This window comes from Bombina bombina, chromosome 6, assembly GCF_027579735.1.
Source record: "Bombina bombina isolate aBomBom1 chromosome 6, aBomBom1.pri, whole genome shotgun sequence".
NCBI lineage: Eukaryota > Metazoa > Chordata > Amphibia > Anura > Bombinatoridae > Bombina > Bombina bombina.
This window is the reverse complement of record NC_069504.1, coordinates 349,018,069-349,040,479: the sequence shown is the minus strand read 5'-3', so window position 1 is coordinate 349,040,479 and position 22,411 is coordinate 349,018,069. Positions and strand designations below refer to the sequence as shown.

Sequence of the window (22,411 nt, the reverse complement as noted above, 5' to 3'; positions counted from 1 at the left end):
ACAACAATACCTGAGCAATGGTTTGTGTTGAGTTATACAATTTATATATATATAAAAAAAAAAAACACAAACCCCCCCACACAAGCATACAGGTACACAAGCATATTTACAACGGCATGCCAAACAAACATCTTTCTTTGCAAATAAATAAAAAACAAATTATGCTTACCTGATAATTTTCTTCAGATGGAATGAGTCCACAGCTGCATTCATTACTTTTTGGAATTCAGAACCTGGCCACCAGGAGGAGGCAAAGACACCCCAGACACAGGCTTAAATACCCCTCCCACTTCCATCATCCCCCAGTCATTCTGCCGAGGAACAAGGAACAGTAGAAGAAATATCAGGGTGAAAAAGTGCCAGAAGAACAAAAAACAGACACCCCAAAGAAAATACGGGTGGGGAGCTGTGGACTCTTTCCATCTGAAGAAAAGAAAATGATCAGGTAAGCATAATTTATGTTTTTCTTCATAAATGGAAAGAGTCCATAGCTGCATTCATTACTTTTGGGAAAACAATACCCAAGCTATAGAGGACACTCAATGCAAAAACGAGAGGGTACAAGAGGCAGCCCAACCTGAGGGCACCAAGCCTGAAAACCCCTACCTAACAAAATCCCGCTTCGTCCGAAGACGAGAACAACATTGAAAAAAAGGAAAAGGCCCAAGGACACTGACCGCAGATAGTCCACAAGCCTTGATAGAGACCGCAGGAACTAGACTTGACTGAGTCAACAGCCTCCATGAGACACCACAACTGAATACGAAGGTCCCCAAATCGTAAAAAGGTATCTCAGAATACCAAAATATTCATAAACAAAACCTCATGCAGCAAGCTCAGATAGCTCTGACGAACAACACCTGAAGCAAAAACCCTGCACGCTGCAGTCATCTAAAAATTACTCTGAAACTTAAATACTTGCAGGGCAAGCAGAAAGCAGCTGAAGATAGGATCCTTTAGATTGCTAAGTATCCACTAACCAGCAGAAAACGTTGCAGGCTATCTAAGAGCCGCCAGTCCTTCCCACAAATCTTGAACATGGAGAAAGGAGAAATCTCAAAAGGCTTACCTACCCCGAGGACAAATTTAGCAGAGAAACAGATCTCATATCCTGCTCCAACACCAGACCAGCTCAAGCGACAGACATATCTGATAGACAGGGGGGACAGAAAGACCCCAACCACAAGCCCCCAGGGAATGGATTAAGAAAAAGGGGGGACTCACCCACCCTAACAGAGCTCGGGTGCCAACCCAATCCGCTCCTCCAAAATAAGGCACTCCCAAGGAGAACCCCCTAGGACCTGGAACAGAGAAAAGTATAATAGATCCATAGGAAGACCTGTCACAGCTCTCTTAGACAGTCTCTACGTAGAGAGATCAAATTCCAACAGGTGGAACAGAGCCCACAGAGCAGCAGATGCGGCCCCTTACAGAATATAAGTAGGAAAAGAAATGCCCAACACTTGCTGCAATCAGGTGCACTGTCCAGGGGTCCTGCACATACCCCAGACGATAGCAAAGATACAAAGAGGAAGCAGCACCACTTGAAGAAATATCTAATGCTTATTTATTGGGACATCACAAAAAGCACAAAGTTTCGGTCTATCTGACCTTAATCATGTTGCATACACACATGCCCTAAAACACTCAACGAAAAAGAGTATCCAGACTCATCTCTCTACCCCTAGAGTAGTTTGTTTCCCATGTTTAGGATGCTGTAAATGTAATAATATCATTAAAGGGGACACTTTTGTACATCCACTGAATGGGAGAAAATTCAAGATACCAGGCTTTTTTACCTGTAATTCGGAGTACATTATATATCTTATCAAATGTCCCTGTTCCAAAATTTACATTGGAGAATCTACACGTAGGATAAGAGATAAAATAAATAAACACAAATCCAATATACGCTGTGGCAATCCCTGTCTCTAACCATTTTTTCAAACAGGTCATAGTATCTCCCAATTAAGATTCCAGATAATAGAACAAGTTAAGAGACCCAGATGTGGGTGGGGGGGGGGGGGGAGATAGACGAGGAATGCTTAGAGGTACAGAGACATTTTCGATTTAGACTCTCCAATCTTTGATCCCCCTAGGTATGAATAAGGAAATAGACTGAAATGTTGTTTTAAACTAACTAGGGATTTGTTCATATACACTGGTAGTTTTTTGAATGTTGTAGGTTGATATATACTGTTGGTTTTAATATATGAATATATTTTCTATATATGGAAATCTCTCTCTCTCTCTATGGTAAATTAATCTGTGTTTTGTTTTCTAGGTTCTTATGATTAGATGAATATGCCTTCTACCACTAGATGGAGCCGTGAGACCTTCAATTATTATATGGCAATGTTTATGATGTGGAACACCTGTATAGGTACCAGACTCCTCCCAATTTGGGTTTATAAAGAGTGTTTTAGGACGTGTGTATGCTACATGATTAAGGTCAAATAGACCGAAACGTTGTGCTTTTTGTGATGTCACAATAAATAAGTATTGAATATTTCTTCAAGTAGTGCTGCTTCCTCTTTGTATCTTTCCTTACAGAATATAAGCCACCTGATCCAACCTCCTACACACAGGACAGGACAATGACCCACCAGAGAGAGGAAAGCTTGTAAGGAAGACAAACTATCCCCTCAAAAGGGAAGGGCACAGATAACAGTGTACATGTCCACAAGACATGATTACGGCTTAACAGCCGAAACGCGTAAGCTTGCCTACCCTAGGTGCTTGTGTGCAACTTTTTATGCTGTTTTGGACCATCTGCTTTTAACTTTTTGACAATAAAGGATTTGTTTTTAATTTACCCTGCTGTTCAATCTCACAATTTTTCTATGGTGGAGTGATTACAGCCTGCTTGAGCGATACGGCACCCTGCCTCAAAGTCCTCTATCATATTGAGCTCATGGTTCGTGGGTTATACTTCTTTTCCTATGCTATCGTCTGTAAGCTGTACGTAACCCTGTGGTATTTCTCATTGGTGGATGCGGTTGTGACGCGAAGGTGACACGCCTCTAGATATCACGGATTGGATCCGAGGTGCACTACCAGTGAAGCCTGCTAGTGACGTACAGTCCGTTAGCGTGTATGCGACACGCCCCCACGCCTGGTCGTTGGGAATACGGAGATTACTACTCTGCACTACTACCGCAGCCTGGTTCTGCGGAAAGGTATACTGAGAATCAACGGACGATAGTGGATTCAACTTCTACTCTGAGATGCATTAGTAAGTTACCACGGACTCTTTATTTGGTGGTGAGACACCCATTGACTATCATTTAACGTGTGTGAATTGCAACAGAGTAAACATATATGAGGTTTACCCCCTATACCGGTGGACTGTCTAATACATTAGATATTGACCCTTTGGAGCAGAGGACTAATCATATGTTAGTGATTTCTCTTCCCACATTGTGCTCTTGTTTGGTTTATCACAAGACAGGAAGCCATAGTATGATCAAAACACGGACCAAATGAAAAAATCATCCAGACACCACTGTTGACCCAACAGAGAAAAAAACTCCACATGAAGAGGAGCACACTCCATCCAAAGGACAAGTCAGGCCATAAAGTTTATAACCAGTACCCAAAAGGTGGATGTGAACTCTGGCCTTCCTGCCTGCAAACCCAATGAGCTAGCCCCTATGTAGCAACAGAGTCTCTGAAAAAACGGGGTCGTCCCGAACCAGTACACAGGATCATAAGTCTCCAGACATCCAAGATGGATCCAAGACAAGAACCCTGGACCCAGAATCGTCCTAGAACGAACACCACCACCAGGGAACACAAGATACCCAGTCTTAAGCAATCAGACCTCACAGGGGATGAGAACTGGGAAACCCAGAGAACGGGTACAGGACTCACTCGTAATTCCCAGCCCAAAGGGAAGAGAACACCCTAAGCCGGAGGTCAACACCCCCCCTTGACCAACAAGGTGCTAGGCCGCAACAAAGTCACACAATTTCTCTAGAGCCCAAGGGCAACACTAAGAGAAATGAGAACAAGAACAGAGTCACCCGAAAGAGAGTGGAAAGAAAGGCTAGTCTCCATAATCCTTTCAGATTAACGTTCCAGAGGACCACACCCAAGGGAGAAGAATGCAAAGCATCTCAAACCCAGGCAGAAAAACATCCTCTTAGCAAAAAGCTTGGAAAAAAAAGACAACACCTCCTATCGCCCCTGATATGGAGACGACTAACTTCCGAAAGAAGACAGAGCCTCACGGCCTTCACTTCCTAATTAAGCAGCCAAAGCCGCCAGAAAAACGGATGAAGTTCAGAAAGTCTCAACCCAAAAGGAAGAGAACCTCTAAAAGGACACTTCCAAAGAGACCATGAAAGGCAAAACCGTAAGCATGGCGGTATGAAGGACCTAAATCCTCCAAGCCTCCAACCCACAACAGGAAGGAACACTCTAGTTCCTGGAAAAATCGGAAACGACTGAGCATGTCGCCTCAGATCTCAACGGAGTCCCGGACCACTAGATTAAAAGGCAAATGAGGACTGAACCAATCCCCCTTAGCAACCACGGACCCTCAAGTCCTCTCAGGATGCTAGTTGAAGCTTGTAAATAAAACAAGTAAACACAAACCCTATTGTGATCACTAGGCACCCTCACCAGACCAACCGGACATAAAAAGACGCCACGTGTCTCAACTAGGCCTCAAAGACCGAAGGATTTGTACACAGTCAGGACCAGCTTGAAACCGAGGGCCCCAGCACTGTCAAGGCCACATAGAGTCTCCCCCAAGATGGAGGGATAAAAAAAAGCCAGACAGACTCTTTTAAACAGTGCAACCTTAAAATTGCGAGTATCAATTCCAGAGAGAAAGTTCCCGAAGGAAACCTCACACCACAACATGAGCTTTAGACCAAATAAAAACCAGGAAGAATAGACAGACCCGCAGGACCAGCCCAACAGGGGTCCGAGACTTCCAAGCTCAGAACTGGAAAAGGATACCCAAACAACAAAGACTATAAGAAGATTACTTCATCCCCTTATATCTATGCAAAGAAGCCAGTCGAAGATTAAGACTGAGAATCCCCAGACCCATTAAGAGTGGGATCCTCCAGCAACGGCAAAAACATGCCTTAGTAGAACATAAAAGCGTGCCAGTCTATAACGAAAGGCACAACATACCTCCGCCAGAACAAAAGAAAACACCGACCTGAAGGTTGACCCCCTGAGGCCTCAGGGGCAGTCGCTCCCCCAGAGGGCTGAACTGGACCAGGCGATCCCACGCCTGACGAGCCCCAGCTAACGGTACACAGACAATATTGAAAGCACACTCCCGGGAGGTGCAGATGTGCCAACGCCAAAGATATTGCCATGTGGAGCCGTGTCGTAACCTCTGGTGGTAACAGGCCACACTCCATAGAAGGATAAGTAGCGTTTGGGTTACTTGCATGCGTAGTAAGAGTTGGTGGTAGGGAACTCGTCTCATGGGAAATTGTTCTTGCCGATTGGTGGATTAATTTAACCGACCAATAAACAAGTGCTGTCCAGAGTACTGAACCCAAAAAAACCTTAGATGCCCTTTTCAAATAAAGATAGCAAAAGAACGAAGAAAAAATGATAATAGGAGTAAATTAGAAAGTTGCTTAAAATTGCATGCTCTATCTGAATCACTAAAGAAAAAATATAACTGATAGGTATGTATCACCTGGGCCAATTCATATTCTTCGCAAGAAGTAGAGTCTGAATCAGAGACATCCGTCTCCAAAAAAACAGAATCCTCCATAACTGGGACACTGAATAAAAAAATGGACCAATAAAAATAAAAATAAACGGCACCTTAACACCCCCAATGGCTGGGGTACTCACCACCTCCAGAGAACCAGACACCAGTGGACCAGGATTTCTCAGTCGCCACACGGTCAGGAATGTGGAAATTGAGTCACAAGATAAACCGTGCAGTCCATGCAAAAGCGCGCCGACCTTAAAGGCCGAGTCACTAGACATAGGCCGTTATGTTCCAAAATAGCCATGAGCTGAAGCAACACTACACAGTAGCAGACAGAATCACATAAACTTGATTATAAACACCCCTGTTCAATAACCCCCCTCAGGAGATATTAACCCTTGATTCCTAGATACAAAGAGGAGCCTCACTGAGACCCTATTTTAAAGTTATCCTCGAAAGGTTGTAGCCCCTCTCGGATAAACAGTTGTAATGTTTCTATCAAGGGGTCACAAGCTCAAGCTAAAGGGTAGTAGATTCAGGAGTAATTTGAGGAAGCACTTCTTTACAGAAAGAGTGACTGATTTATGGAATAAACTTCAAGAGGTAGTAGCAACAAACACTGTGGGGGACTTTAAAAATGCATGGGACAAGCATAAGGCTATCCTACGAACTAGATACGTTTATACTGCTAGGTAAGGTCGGGCAGACTTGCTGGGCCTATGGCTCTTATCTGCCGTCAATATCTATGTTTCTATGTAATTACAATACATCCATGATGAAAGTAGAATGAAACTATCTTACCGGAATCTACGCCATGGAACAGGAACACGGAATTTCAAGTGTGACAGATAGTAGCGTCGCTTCTGCAATGGACTTGAGAGAAAAAAGCAGGCAGCAAAACTCAGCAACGCTTATTGCATGTGGAGCTGTTAATATGATTTGGGATGGTTTTGCAGAAAGACTCTCCCTGCATTTCCGGACTCTAACTTTCATCCATGCTCTCACTGAGAGGCTGACAGGACTACTTAAAACTCCAGTCCCATGCCGAAGAGTACTACCCTCCAAAAGAGACTATTAAAAACTTTGGGACACTTCTCTGCCAACCTCCTGGGACAAAAGGCAAAGAATGACTGGGGAATGAGGGAAGTGGGAGAGGCATTTAAGCCTTTGGCTGAGGTGTTTTTGCCTCCTCCTGGAGGCCAGGTTCTGAATTCCCAAAAGTAATGAATGCAGCTGTGGACTCTTTCCATTTATGAAGAAAATGTATACTTACCTGATAAATTAATTTATTTCATGGTGCTGAGAGTCTACGATCCATTACTTCTGGGAATTACTCTTCCCTGCCACTAGGAGGAGGTAAAGATCCCCAAACCCCAAGAGCTCTATAAAACTCCTCCAACCTCACTCTAAAGTATAGCCAAGCAAAAGAGGTAGGAAAAAGGAATAAAAAAAAAAAAAAAAAAAGGAGTAGGGAAAAAAGATGTGCAAACAAAAAAAAGAAAAAAGAGAAAAAGAAATTATGCTTACCTGATAAATTTATTTCTTTCCTAAGATATGGAGAGTCCACCACGTCATTCAATTACTAGTGGGAATATCACTCCTGACCAGCAGGAGAAGGCAAAGAGCACCACAGCAAAGCTGTTAAGTATCACTCCCCTACCCATAATCCCCAGTCATTTGACCGAAAGGAAATGGAAAAAGGAATAACACAAAGGTGTAGAGGTGCCTGAGGTTTAGACAAATATAAACGGTCTTAAAGGGACACTGGACCCAAATTTTTTCTTTTGTGATTCAGATAGAGCATGCAATTTTAAGCAACTTTCTAATTTACTCCTATTATCAAATTGTCTTCATTCTCTTGGTATCTTCATTTGAAAAGCAAAAATGCGAGTTTAGATACCGGCCCATTTTTGGTGAACAACCTGGGTTGTTCTTGCTGATTGGTGGATTAATTTAACCGACCAATAAACAAGTGCTGTCCAGAGTCTGAACCAAAAAAACTGCGTAGATGTCTTCTTTTTCAAATAAAGATAGCAAGAGAACGAAGAAAAATTGATAATATGAGTAAATTAGAAAGTTGCTTAAATTGCATGCTCTATCTGAATCACTAAAGAAAAAATTTGGGTTGTGTCCCACTGCTTGAAGAACCTTTCTCCCAAAAGAGGCCTCCACCGAGGCAAAAGTATAAAATTTATAAAATTTAGAAAAAAAGTGTGCAGAGAGGACCAAGTTGCAGCCTTGTAAATCTGTTCCACAATAAGACGAGACAGCTCTTAAGGAATGAGCCGTAATTCTCTCAGGAGGCTGCTGACCAGCAGTTTCAATCAAAACGAATCATACTTCTCAACCATAAAGAAAGACAAGTCGCAGTAGCCTTCTGACCTTTACGCTTTCCCAAGAAACAAATAAAAAAAGGGCAGAAGACTGGCGAAAATTTGCCTGTAAATAGAATGCAAATAAAATTTTAAAGCATTCACAATATCCAAGTTGTGCAACAGACGCTCTTTATGAGAAGAAGGATTGGGACAGAGAGAAGGAACAACAATTTCCCGATTAATATTTCTAATTGAACCTACTTTAGGAAAAAATCCCAACCTAGTACGAAGAACTACCTTATCCGCATGAAAGATAAGGCAAAACATACTGCAAAGCCGAGAGTTCCAAAACTCAGAGCCAAAGAGATAACAAGAAACAAAACTTTCCAAGATAACAACTTAATATCTATGGAATGCATTGGCTCAAAAGAGTCAGCTGCAAAACTTTAAGAACAAGGTTAAGACTCCAGGGAGGAGTAACAGATTTAAACACAGGCCTGATTCTGATCAAGGCCTGACAAAAGGATTGAACATCTGGTACAACAGCCAGACGCTTATGTAACAGAATAGATAAAGCAGAGATCTGACTTTTCAGAGAGCTGACTGACAACGATTTCTCCAAATCTTCCTGGAGAAAACACTAAATTCTAGGAATCCTGACCCTACTCCAATAGTAGCCCTTAGATTCACACCAATAAAGGTCTTTACGCCATACCTTATGGTAAATATTTCGAGTAACAGGCTTGCGAGCCTGGATCATGGTTTCAATGACCGACTCAGAAAAACCACGCTTAGACAGAACTAAACGATCAATCTCCAAGCAGTCAGCTTCAGAAAAACAAGATTTGGATGGAGAAATGGACCCTGAGAGAGAAGATCCTTCCTCAGAGGCAACCTCCAAGGTGGCAGAGATGACATCACTAGGTCTGCATACCAGATCCTGCGAGGCCATGCAGGAGCTATTAGAATAACCAACGCTCCCTCCTGTTTGATACGATCAATGACTCATGGAAGATCAAACGGAGGAAACAGATAAGCTAGACGTAACACCCAAGGAACTGCCAAAGCAACTATCAGAGCTGCCTGTGGATCTCTTGACCTTGAACCGTAACTTGGAAGCTTGGCGTTTTGCCGAGATACCATCAGATGGAGAGCCCACTCTCCAGAATAAATTTATGGGGAGAGCAGACTCCTCCCGAGTCCAAAGTTCCTGCGCCTTTAACAAGTCCCAGACTGCTCCTCAGCCTAGCAGGCTGGCATCTGTGGTCACAATCACCCAGGAAGGTCTCCAGAAACATGTGCCCTGAGAAAGATGCTCCTGAGAAAACCACCACGGGAGAGAGTCTCCTGTCAACAGATCTAGGTCTATCCTCCGAGACAGATCCGAATGGTCTCCGTTCCATTGTCTGAGCATACACAACTGCAGAGCTCTCAAATGGAATCGAGCAAAGGTAATTATGTCCATGGAAGCGACCATCAGACTAATTACCTCCATACATTGAGCTACTGATGGCCAAACAGTAAACTGAAGAGAGGCAAGAGGAGACAATTTTGGATTTGCTGACCTCCGTCAGAAAATGTTTCATAGATAGGGAATCTATTATGGTCCCTAAGAAAACCACCCTTGTAGCTGGAACAAGGGAACTCTTTCCCAGATTCACTTTCTACCCGTGGGAACGTAGAAAAGACAACAAGATCTCTGTATGAGAGCTTGCTTATTGAAAAGATGACGCCTGAACCAATATGTAGTCCAGGTAGGGCACCACTGCAATTCCTCGAGACCTGATCACTGCCAAGAGAGCCCCTAGAACCTTTGAGAAAATTCTGGGAACTGTGGCAAGGTCAAACGGAAGAGCCACAAACTGAAAGTGATAGTCTAGAAAGGCGAATCTCAGGAATTTTTGATGAACCTTGTGGATGGGAACATGAAGAGACGTAATAAGACACTAAAGGTTGCAATGTATGGAATCTTAATGAAGACACACTCACTATCTTTATAACGTGAATGCTTAACACACAAGTGATGTAATTAACTGGTGTAACATCCTTTAAATAAACAACTGACTCTTTAAATTAACAGAAAATTCGTACAAGCAACGATATTTTGGGGGCTATTAAATACATCTAACGCTCAATACCAAAAGTGTGGAAGGTTATAAGAGCATTAGTGATATATATGAGAGGAATAAGAGTATTGCAGAAATTGTATAACAGCAAATATACTTATGCCAAAATAAGGCGCTGATTATTTTCAACTTTAACAGTTCCAACTGTAGCCAACCAATACTTAACACCAAATCCACTCCTTTATGGTGCAAATCCACACTTATCTCCTGAATATCGTAACCACAACACTGTATAAGACAGAAAAGAGTAATATCGATATCCAGACCTCTCTTCAAAACAATATACAAATAAAAAATATATAAGCATCATATTAATATATTAAGAATGTATCCATACACCCTTTCTAAGTGGTTTTTATATGACGTATAAAGACACAACAAAATCACTTGTGGAATTTATCTCACCCGAATTTGGGCACACTTACAATCACTAAAAACGTAATACTCCTACTAAGTGTCAGCATTATACAATTTTGTGAAAGTTTTTGAACATCACAATATTATAACACATGAGCCCCTTCATTATAGGGTTAACCAATAGTGTATGCCTTAGAAACTGCTACCCAATTATAAAGGGACAGCTGAAAAAAACAATGTATAAAGAGACATCTATATACATACACTCTTTCTAAGTGGTTTTCATATGAAGTATAAAGCCACATGCTAAACAGTTATCCTCTACAAGCTGTTGGATCGAGCCCAAAAGGACAATCCAGAGGCCTAAAACGGAAGGCCAAACCGCTCAACTGCGGTAAAAAGGGGCGCTAAGTCCTCCATGTCTACACCACCTGGGGGAGCTCTAGGTTCCGATTAAATCAGATGTCCGATAGAGTGACGCAGCGGAACACTACTCTGCCCGGTCATCTATGACTGAAGGCTGTAAGGACTGAAACAATCCTTCCCACCTCACGAACCCCCAGGTCCTCTCAAATACTTAGTTGAACATGAAAAACAAAAGACAACCAAAGCACTAGGCGCTTCTACCGAACTAGCTGAGCAGAACAGCACCACGTGTCTGAACAGCCGCAAGACCGAACAAACCCGACAGGACAAGCTTGCACCTAGGGCCCTAACCGGCAAGCTGCATAAATTCTCCCTCATAAGGAAAAAAAAAAGAAAGACTTTTTAAACATAGGACTAACTTGTCCAATACAACTTCCAAAGAAGTAATATAGAGTATCAATCCCAGAAGGTTCCCGAAGGAAACAAAAACAAATAAGACATCCCATCTGAAATAAATAAAAAATAAAAAAGGCAACCCAGAGGTTAACGGTCAAAAAGACACAGGCCTACCAGAACGACCAGCCAAGCGGAGCCCTATCTTTCAAAAACTGGAAAAGATCTCAAACAAATGACAATCAGGAGATTACCTCATCCCCACATGTCTAATGAGGTGCACTATCTGGTAACGATAGGGTGATTCAATAACTGGAAAACATGTCTGAGCAATACGCAAAGGCGCGCAATCCTATAACGAAAGGCACAACACTCAGGAACAGTTACATCCACGGGGAACTGTAGAGGCCCTCCCCAAGGCGGGAGTCCCGGGACAATAGGGCACGAACACATTCTCAAATAAACGTCTGGACTCTGCAGACGAACAATTGCCAACATTATGTGGAAGCGAAAACAGGCTGCAACCTCCGGGGGGGGGGGGGGGGGGGGAGACACTGCACCCCGCATGGAGGAAACAAACTGGGTTACCCGCATGTGTAGAAGTATGATTTGGTAGGGAACTCGCCTCTCGGAGGACGGGGCCCCCAGAGGCGGATGGCTCAGCAGTCCCTTGATTCCCCGAGCCCAAGGAACAAGGCGCTCTCATGTGGCATACGGAACAAAACTAGTTGACATGTGTCAACGAGGCCAATTCGGATTCGTCACCAGACACAGAATCCGAATCTGAAATCAAAATAGTCTCAGTATCGGAATCCTCCGTAACGGAATTAGAAATTAGCACAGTCTCAGCATCAGGATCCTCCATACCTGTAAAGAGAATATATAAATATGGACTTAGGTAGTAAAAACAAAAATGGCGCGGAAACAGTGGCATCAGGGGGCCATTCGGCCCTTGATAAATCGTCCCCTATATATCAATATCAGGACAAAGTCTTACATTTATCTATAAAGTACATATAATCAGCAATAGCAAGCAATCCACTAATAATTGTGCAAACATATAATGCATATCAGTTTAAGTAACTCCCATCAGTCTAGGGCTAGATGTAAATAACAAGCTTGTCCCTATATCATGAAAAGCATAGTCCCTAATCACCTGATTTAAATATATACAATGCAAATAATGACTCCTATTTTATTTATGGGAGTAGTTGTAAACTTATATGAAGGGAATAAATAGATCCTTATTGTCTCTTCTCTTATTTGTTACATCCTTTTTCATCATTAGATCTTTTCTGTCTTATTTTTACTTCATCTTTAATAGCTACAATTTCAGTTTCTTTTCAGAAAAGATGCGATGATGAAAAAGGATGCAACAAATAAGAGAAGAGACGATAAGGAACTATTCATTCCCTTCATTACGAAGTACAGTCAAAATAGCCACCCAATAGAAAAAATTATTAGGAATAATTGGGCAGTCTTAAAAAGTGATGCTAGAATATGTGAGCATCTACCAAAATATCCCAATATAGTCTAAGAGATCCCAAAATTTAAAAACATAATTTATGTAAGAACTTACCTGATAAATTCATTTCTTTCATATTAGCAAGAGTCCATGAGCTAGTGACGTATGGGATATACATTCCTACCAGGAGGGGCAAAGTTTCCCAAACCTCAAAATGCCTATAAATACACCCCTCACCACACCCACAATTCAGTTTAACGAATAGCCAAGAAGTGGGGTGATAAAAAAGTGCGAAAGCATATAAAATAAGGAATTGGAATAATTGTGCTTTATACAAAAATCATAACCACCACAAAAAAAGGGCGGGCCTCATGGACTCTTGCTAATATGAAAGAAATGAATTTATCAGGTAAGTTCTTACATAAATTATGTTTTCTTTCATGTAATTAGCAAGAGTCCATGAGCTAGTGACGTATGGGATAATGATTACCCAAGATGTGGATCTTTCCACGCAAGAGTCACTAGAGAGGGAGGGATAAAATAAAGACAGCCAATTCCTGCTGAAAATAATCCACACCCAAAATAAAGTTTAATGAAAAACATAAGCAGAAGATTCAAACTGAAACCGCTGCCTGAAGTACTTTTCTACCAAAAACTGCTTCAGAAGAAGAAAATACATCAAAATTGTAGAATTTAGTAAAAGTATGCAAAGAGGACCAAGTTGCTGCTTTGCAAATCTGATCAATCGAAGCTTCATTCCTAAACGCCCAGGAAGTAGAAACTGACCTAGTAGAATGAGCTGTAATCCTTTGAGGCGGAGTTTTACCCGACTCAACATAGGCAAGATGAATTAAAGATTTCAACCAAGATGCCAAAAAAAATGGCAGAAGCTTTCTGGCCTTTTCTAGAGCCGGAAAAAATAACAAATAAACTAGAAGTCTTTCGGAAAGACTTAGTAGCTTCAACATAATATTTCAAAGCTCTAACAACATCCAAAGAATGTAACGATTTCTCCTTAGAATTCTTAGGATTAGGACATAATGAAGGAACCACAATTTCTCTACTAATGTTGTTGGAATTCACAACTTTAGGTAAAAATTCAAAAGAAGTTCGCAACACTGCCTTATCCTGATGAAAAAATCAGAAAAGGAGACTCACAAGAAAGAGCAGATAATTCAGAAACTCTTCTGGCAGAAGAGATTGCCAAAAGGAACAAAACTTTCCAAGAAAGTAATTTAATGTCCAATGAATGCATAGGTTCAAACGGAGGAGCTTGAAGAGCCCCCAGAACCAAATTCAAACTCCAAGGAGGAGAAATTGACTTAATGACAGGTTTTATACGAACCAAAGCTTGTACAAAACAATGAATATCAGGAAGATTAGCAATCTTTCTGTGAAAAAGAACAGAAAGAGCAGAGATTTGTCCTTGCGGATAAACCTTTATCTAAACCATCCTGAAGAAACTGTAAAATTCTCGGAATTCTAAAAGAATGCCAAGAAAAATGATGAGAAAGACACCAAGAAATATAAGTCTTCCAGACTCTATAATATATCTCTCTGGATACAGATTTACGAGCCTGTAACATAGTATTAATCACAGAGTCAGAGAAACCTCTTTGACCAAGAATCAAGCGTTCAATCTCCATACCTTTAAATTTAAGAATTTGAGATCCTGATGGAAAAAAGGACCTTGCGACAGAAGGTCTGGTCGTAGCGGAAGAGTCCACGGATGGCAAGAGGCCATCCGGACAAGATCCGCATACCAAAACCTGTGAGGCCATGCCGGAGCTACCAGCAGAACAAACGAGCATTCCTTCAGAATCTTGGAGATTACTCTTGGAAGAAGAACTAGAGGCGGAAAGATATAAGCAGGATGATACTTCCAAGGAAGTGATAATGCATCCACTGCTTCCGCCTGAGGATCCCGGGATCTGGACAGATACCTGGGAAGTTTCTTGTTTAGATGAGACGCCATCAGATCTATTTCTGGAAGCTCCCACATTTGAACAATCTGAAGAAATACCTCTGGGTGAAGAGACCATTCGCCCGGATGCAACGTTTGGCGACTGAGATAATCCGCTTCCAAATTGTCTATACCTGGGATATGAACCGCAGAGATTAGACAGGAGCTGGATTCCGCCCAAACCAGAATTCGAGATACTTCTTTCATAGCCAGAGGACTGTGAGTCCCTCCTTGATGATTGATGTATGCCACAGTTGTGACATTGTCTGTCTGAAAACAAATGAACGATTCTCTCTTCAGAAGAGGCCAAGACTGAAGAGCTCTGAAAATTGCACGGAGTTCCAAAATATTGATCGGTAATCTCACCTCCTGAGATTCCCAAACTCCTTGTGCCGTCAGAGATCCCCACACAGCTCCCCAACCTGTGAGACTTGCATCTGTTGAAATTACAGTCCAGGTCGGAAGCACAAAAGAAGCCCCCTGAATTAAACAATGGTGATCTGTCCACCACGTTAGAGAGTGTCGTACAATCGGTTTTAAAGATATTAATTGAGATATCTTTGTGTAATCCTTGCACCATTGATTCAGCATACAGAGCTGAAGAGGTCGCATGTGAAAACGAGCAAAGGGGATCGCGTCCGATGCAGCAGTCATAAGACCTAGAATTTCCATGCATAAGGCTACCGAAGGGAATGATTGTGACTGAAGGTTTCGACAAGCCGAAATCAATTTTAGACTTCTCTTGTCTGTTAAAGACAGAGTCATGGACACTGAATCTATCTGGAAACCCAGAAAGGTTACCCTTGTCTGAGGAATCAATTAACTTTTTGGTGAATTGATCCTCCAACCATGATCTTGAAGAAACAACACAAGTCGATTCGTATGAGATTCTGCTAAATGTAAAGACTGAGCAAGTACCAAGATATCGTCCAAATAAGGAAATACCACAATACCCTGTTCTCTGATTACAGACAGAAGGGCACCGAGAACCTTTGTAAAAATTCTTGGAGCTGTAGCTAGGCCAAACGGCAGAGCCACAAACTGGTAATGCTTGTCCAGAAAAGAGAATCTCAGGAACTGATAATGATCTGGATGAATCGGAATATGCAGATAAGCATCCTGTAAATCTATTGTGGACATATAATGCCCTTGCTGAACAAAAGGCAAGATAGTCCTTACAGTTACCATTTTGAACGTTGGTATCCTTACATAACGATTCAATATTTTTAGATCCAGAACTGGTCTGAAGGAATTCTCCTTCTTTGGTACAATGAAGAGATTTGAATAAAACCCCATCCCCTGTTCCAGAACTGGAACTGGCATAATTACTCCAGCCAACTCTAGATCTGAAACACAATTCAGAAATGCTTGAGCTTTCACTGGATTTACTGGGACACGGGAAAGAAAAAATCTCTTTGCAGGAGGTCTCATCTTGAAACCAATTCTGTACCCTTCTGAAACAATGTTCTGAATCCAAAGATTGTGAACAGAATTGATCCAAATTTCTTTGAAAAAACGTAACCTGCCCCCTACCAGCTGAGCTGGAATGAGGGCCGCACCTTCATGTGGACTTAGAAGCAGGCTTTGCCTTTCTAGAAGGCTTGGATTTATTCCAGACTGGAGATGGTTTCCAAACTGAAACTGCTCCTGAGGATGAAGGATCAGGCTTTTGTTCTTTGTTGAAACGAAAGGAACGAAAACGATTATTAGCCCTGTTTTTACCCTTAGATTTTTTATCCTGTGGTAAAAAAGTTCCTTTCCCACCAGTAACAGTTGAGATAATAGAATCCAACTGAAAACCAAATAATTTGTTACCCTGGAAAGAAATGGAAAGTAGAGTTGATTTAGAAGCCATATCAGCATTCCAAGTTTTAAGCCATAAAGCTCTTCTAGCTAAAATAGCTAGAGACATAAACCTGACATCAACTCTGATAATATCAAAAATGGCATCACAGATAAAATTATTAGCATGCTGAAGAAGAATAATAATATTATGGGAATCATGATCTGTTACTTGTTGCGCTAAAGTCTCCAACCAAAAAGTTGAAGCTGCAGCAACATCAGCCAATGATATAGCAGGTCTAAGAAGATTACCTGAACACAGATAAGCTTTTCTTAGAAAGGATTCAATTTTCCTATCTAAAGGATCCTTAAACGAAGTACCATCTGACGTAGGAATAGTAGTACGTTTAGCAAGGGTAGAAATAGCCCCATCAACTTTAGGTATTTTGTCCCAAAATTCTAATCTGTCAGACGGCACAGGATATAATTGCTTAAAACGTTTAGAAGGAGTAAATGAATTACCCAATTTATCCCATTCTCTGGAAATTACTTCAGAAATAGCATTAGGAACAGGAAAAACTTCTGGAATAACCACAGGAGATTTAAATACCTTATCTAAACGTTTAGAATTAGTATCAAGAGGACCAGAATCCTCTATTTCTAAAGCAATTAGTACTTCTTTAAGTAAAGAACGAATAAATTCCATTTTAAATAAATATGAAGATTTATCAGCATCAATCTCTGAGACAGAATCCTCTGAACCAGAAGAGTCATCAGAATCAGAATGATGATGTTCATTCAAAAATTCATCTGTAGAGAGAGAAGTTTTAAAAGATTTTTTATGTTTACTAGAAGGAGAAATAACAGACATAGCCTTCTTGATGGATTCAGAAACAAAATCTCTTATGTTATCAGGAACATTCTGCACCTTAGATGTTGAAGGAACTGCAAAAGGCAATGGTACATTACTAAAGGAAATATTGTCTGCTTTAACAAGTTTGTCATGACAATTAATACAAACAACAGCCGGGGAATAGCTACCAAAAGTTTACAGCAGATACACTTAGCTTTGGTAGTTCCAGCACTAGACAGCGATTTTCCTGAAGTATCTTCTGACTCAGATGCAACGTGAGACATCTTGCAATATGTAAGAGAAAAAAACAACATATAAAGCAAAATTGATCAAATTCCTTAAATGACAGTTTCAGGAATGGGAAAAAATGCCAATAAACAAGCTTCTAGTAACCAGAAGCAAAGAAAAAATGAGACTGAAATAATGTGGAGATAAAAGCGACGCCCATATTTTTTAGCGCCAAATAAGACGCCCACATTATTTGGCGCCTAAATGCTTTTTGGCGCCAAAAATGACGCCACATCCGGAACGCCGACATTTTTGGCACAAAAGGACGTCAAAAATGACGCAACTTCCGGCGACACGTATGACGCCGGAAACAGAAAAGATTTTTTGCGCCAAAAAAGTCCGCGCCAAGAATGACGCAATAAAATGAAGCATTTTCAGCCCCCGCGAGCCTAACAGCCCACAGGGAAAAAAAGAGTCAAATTTTAAGGTAAGAAAAAAGATTGATTCAAATGCATTATCCCAAATATGAAACTGACTGTCTGAAAATAAGGAATGTTGAACATCCTGAGTCAAGGCAAATAAATGTTTGAATACATATATTTAGAACTTTATAAATAAAAGTGCCCAACCATAGCTTAGAGTGTCACAGAAAATAAGATTTACTTACCCCAGGACACTCATCTACATGTTTGTAGAAAGCCAAACCAGTACTGAAACGAAAATCAGCAGAGGTAATGGTATATAAATAAGAGTATATCGTCGATCTGAAAAGGGAGGTAAGAGATGAATCTCTACGACCGATAACAGAGAACCTATGAAATAGACCCCGTAGAAGGAGATCACTGCATTCAAATAGGCAATACTCTCCTCACATCCCTCTGACATTCACTGCACACTGAGAGGAAAACCGGGCTCCAACTTGCTGCGGAGCGCATATCAACGTAGAATCTAGCACAAACTTACTTCACCACCTCCATAGGAGGCAAAGTTTGTAAAACTGAATTGTGGGTGTGGTGAGGGGTGTATTTATAGGCATTTTGAGGTTTGGGAAACTTTGCCCCTCCTGGTAGGAATGTATATCCCATACGTCACTAGCTCATGGACTCTTGCTAATTACATGAAAGAAATAGATTTTAGCTCCAACAGAAATAAAGAGTTCCACTGCCTCAGCATGCACAGTTGCAACGGTCTGAGACGGAACCTGGCAAAGGGAATGATGTCCATGCTGGACAGCATAAGACCAATCACCTCCATACACTGAGCCACAGAGAGCCTTAAGGAGGTCCGGAGGGCAAGACATGTCGAAGCTAGCTTGCAACGTCTCTGGTCTGTTAAAAATATTCTCATGTCTATGGAGTCTATTATAGTACCCAGGAATTCCACCCTGGTGCTTGGTATAAGAACTCTTTTCTAGGTTTATCTTCCATCCATGAGATCGAAGAAGAGAGAGAAGAGATTCCGAATGGACCACCGCAAGACAAAAAGATGGTGCTTGTACCAGAATATCATCCAAGTATGGAGGTACTGCTATACCCCGGGTTCTGGCAACAGCTAGAAGAGCCCCTAGAACCTTCGTAAAAATCCTTGGAGCAGTAGCTAGACCAAACGAAAGTGCAATGAACTGGAAGTGCTGGTCCAGGAACACAAACCTTAGGAACTGGTAGTGATCCTTGTGGATTGGAACGTGAAGGTAAGCATCCATCAGATCTATAGTGGTCATGAACTGTCCTTCCTGAACTAAGGGAATGATGGACCTTACTGTCTCCATCTTGAACGAGGGGACATTTAGAATTTTGTTTAAGCACTTTAGGTCCAGAATCAGGCGGAAAGTTCCCTCCTTTGGGACCACGAAAAGGTTTGAATAGTATCCCAAACCTCTTTCTGCTATAGGCACCGGGACAATGACCCCTAAGGAGGACAGATCCCGCACGTACCCCAGAAAAGCTTCCCTCTTTTCTGGTCTGGAAGATAGGATTGAGAGGAGAAATCTGCCCTTTTGTGGATGAGACTTGAAACCTATCTTGTATCCCTGAGCTATGACCTCCAGGACCCATGAATCTGCACGTCCCTGAACCAAGCATCTGAAAAAGAGCGACAGTCTGCCCCCTAGACGATCCAGAGCCAGATTGGGGGCCGCCCCTTCATGCCTATTTAGTCTCGGTTGGCTTCTTGCTCTGCTTGGACTTATTCCAGGACTGAGCCGGCTTCCAAGTACGCTTGGTTTGCTCAGGCTTAGTGGAGGACTGCTGTCGTTGGGAATGAAAGGAACAAAAATAAGATACTTATCCCTTAGACTTGCTCTTTTTATCTAGTGGTAGGAAGGCACCTTGCCCCCTGTAACCGTAGAGATAATGGAGTCCAGGTCTGGACCAAATAAAATCTTCCCCTTAAAGGGGAGGGAAAGAAGTCTTGACTTAGAAGACATATCCGCAGACCATGACTTCAGCCAGAGCGCCCGACAGGCCTGAACCGAAAGCCAGAAGCCTTAGCATTTAGGCAAATCTGTATTTTTGCATCACAGACAAAAGAATTAACAATTCTCAAGGCCTTAATTCTTTCTTGGATAACGTCGAGGGGACCCTCCACCTCCTACCAGTAGGTAGCTGCTCCAGCAACCATGGCAACAGCCGCTGCCTGTTGAAACAAATATCCCGTATGTTGAAACATCTTTTTTAGAAGAGTTTCCATCTTTTTATCCATCGGCTCTCTGAACGACGAGCTATCCTCAAGCGGGATAGTAGTGCGTTTGGCAAGCGTGGAGATAGCGCAATTCACTTTAGGGACAGAATCCCACAACACAAAATTGAAAGTCTGGGACCAGGAATAACTTTTTAAAAAGAAGATGAAGGGGTAAAGGAAGATCCAATTCTGTCCCATTTGTTCTCAATGTTCGCAATCTTTACAGGCACAGGAAAAGTTAAAAGGCACTAGCCTGTCCTCGTAAACTCTGTCTAATTTAGGAATCAAAGGTTCATCAGGCAGCTTGGCCTCTGGAACCTCTAATGTAGTCAAGACTTCATTTAGAAGAAAACGTAAGTGTTCAATCTTAAATCTAAAGGCTGGTTCCTCCGCAGCAGGAGGCAGCAGACTCCGTTCCAGAAAGTTCATCCTCTGAAGCCTCAGAGTGCAACTCATCCTCGGATAACAGACAGAGAAGTGATGACTCTGGGGCAGGAGAGCTATGTTTAACCTTTTGCTTGCGTTTAGCAGGGCGAGGTAAAGCACTAAGTGCATCAGACACCGCTGTTTGTAACTGCTCGGTAAAATCTGGTGGTATAAGGCCCCCTCCAGATGGAGGATTAAGCGTGCTACGGTAAGCTGTGTGTGTAGAAAGAGATGAATGTAGGGTATACACCACTGGATGGCTCAGTGGTACTAAAAGGGTTAACCTTCTTTGACCTAATAACGTTGTCAAGGCATGTGGAACATAATTGAGAGGGCGGGCATACCAAAGCCTCCTCACAAAATTTGGAATAGAGAGAGTACCATCTAATCCTCCATAGCTTAAGCTAATGACAGCAGGACACAGAAAATAAACTCTCTTTCTTTCTCAAAAACAGCACCTTTATACTCTCAATGGCTGGGGCACTCACCACCTCCTAGACCCAGACAATACAGAGAAATAGCGTCTTCTCCGACAGCCAGCGCGGTCAGGAAAGAGGAAATGAAAGCGCAACAGTTAAAATGCAAACAAACACACACATATATATGTATATATATATATATATATATATATATATATATATATATATATATATATATATATTTTTATTTATTTATTTATTTTTTTTTTTTTTTTTTTACACATACTCATACATATTTCCACCTTTAATGTGACCTATAAACTGTACAACTAAATTGAAAAACAAACTGAAATCTTTTAGGTGGAGGGAAGTAAAAATAAAAAAACAGAATTTATGCTTACCTGATAAATTACTTTCTCCAACGGTGTGTCCGGTCCACGGCGTCATCCTTACTTGTGGGAATATCTCTTCCCCAACAGGAAATGGCAAAGAGTCCCAGCAAAGCTGGCCATATAGTCCCTCCTAGGCTCCGCCCACCCCAGTCATTCGACCGACGCACAGGAGGAAATATATAGGAGAAACCATATGGTACCGTGGTGACTGTAGTTAGAGAAAATAATTCATCAGACCTGATTAAAAAACCAGGGCAGGCCGTGGACCGGACACACCGTTGGAGAAAGTAATTTATCAGGTAAGCATAAATTCTGTTTTCTCCAACATTGGTGTGTCCGGTCCACGGCGTCATCCTTACTTGTGGGAACCAATACCAAAGCTTTAGGACACGGATGAAGGGAGGGAGCAAATCAGGTTACCTAAATGGAAGGCACCACGGCTTGCAAAACCTTTCTCCCAAAAATAGCCTCCGAATAAGCAAAAGTATCAAATTTGTAAAATTTGGCAAAAGTGTGCAGTGAAGACCAAGTCGCTGCCTTACATATCTGGTCAACAGAAGCCTCGTTCTTGAAGGCCCATGTGGAAGCCACAGCCCTAGTGGAGTGAGCTGTGATTCTTTCAGGAGGCTGCCGTCCGGCAGTCTCATAAGCCAATCGGATGATGCTTTTAAGCCAAAAGGAAAGAGGTAGAAGTCGCTTTTTGACCTCTTCTTTTACCAGAATAAACAACAAACAAGGAAGATGTTTGTCTGAAATCTTTTGTAGCCTCTAAATAGAATTTTAGAGCACGGACTACGTCCAAATTGTGTAACAAACGTTCCTTCTTTGAAACTGGATTCGGACATAAAGAAGGTACAACTATCTCCTGGTTAATATTCTTGTTAGAAACAACCTTTGGAAGAAAACCAGGCTTAGTACGCAAAACCACCTTATCTGCATGGAACACCAGATAGGG

The 22,411-nt window shown here is 41.8% G+C and overlaps 1 protein-coding gene across 1 annotated transcript in view; it reads right to left on the bottom strand.

Moving 5' to 3' along the window:
- The window catches only part of DEPDC4 (DEP domain containing 4), a 195,974-nt gene that overhangs the window by 756 nt on the left and 172,807 nt on the right, over nt 1-22,411 (bottom strand). The gene's annotated exons all lie outside the window — the stretch shown is intronic.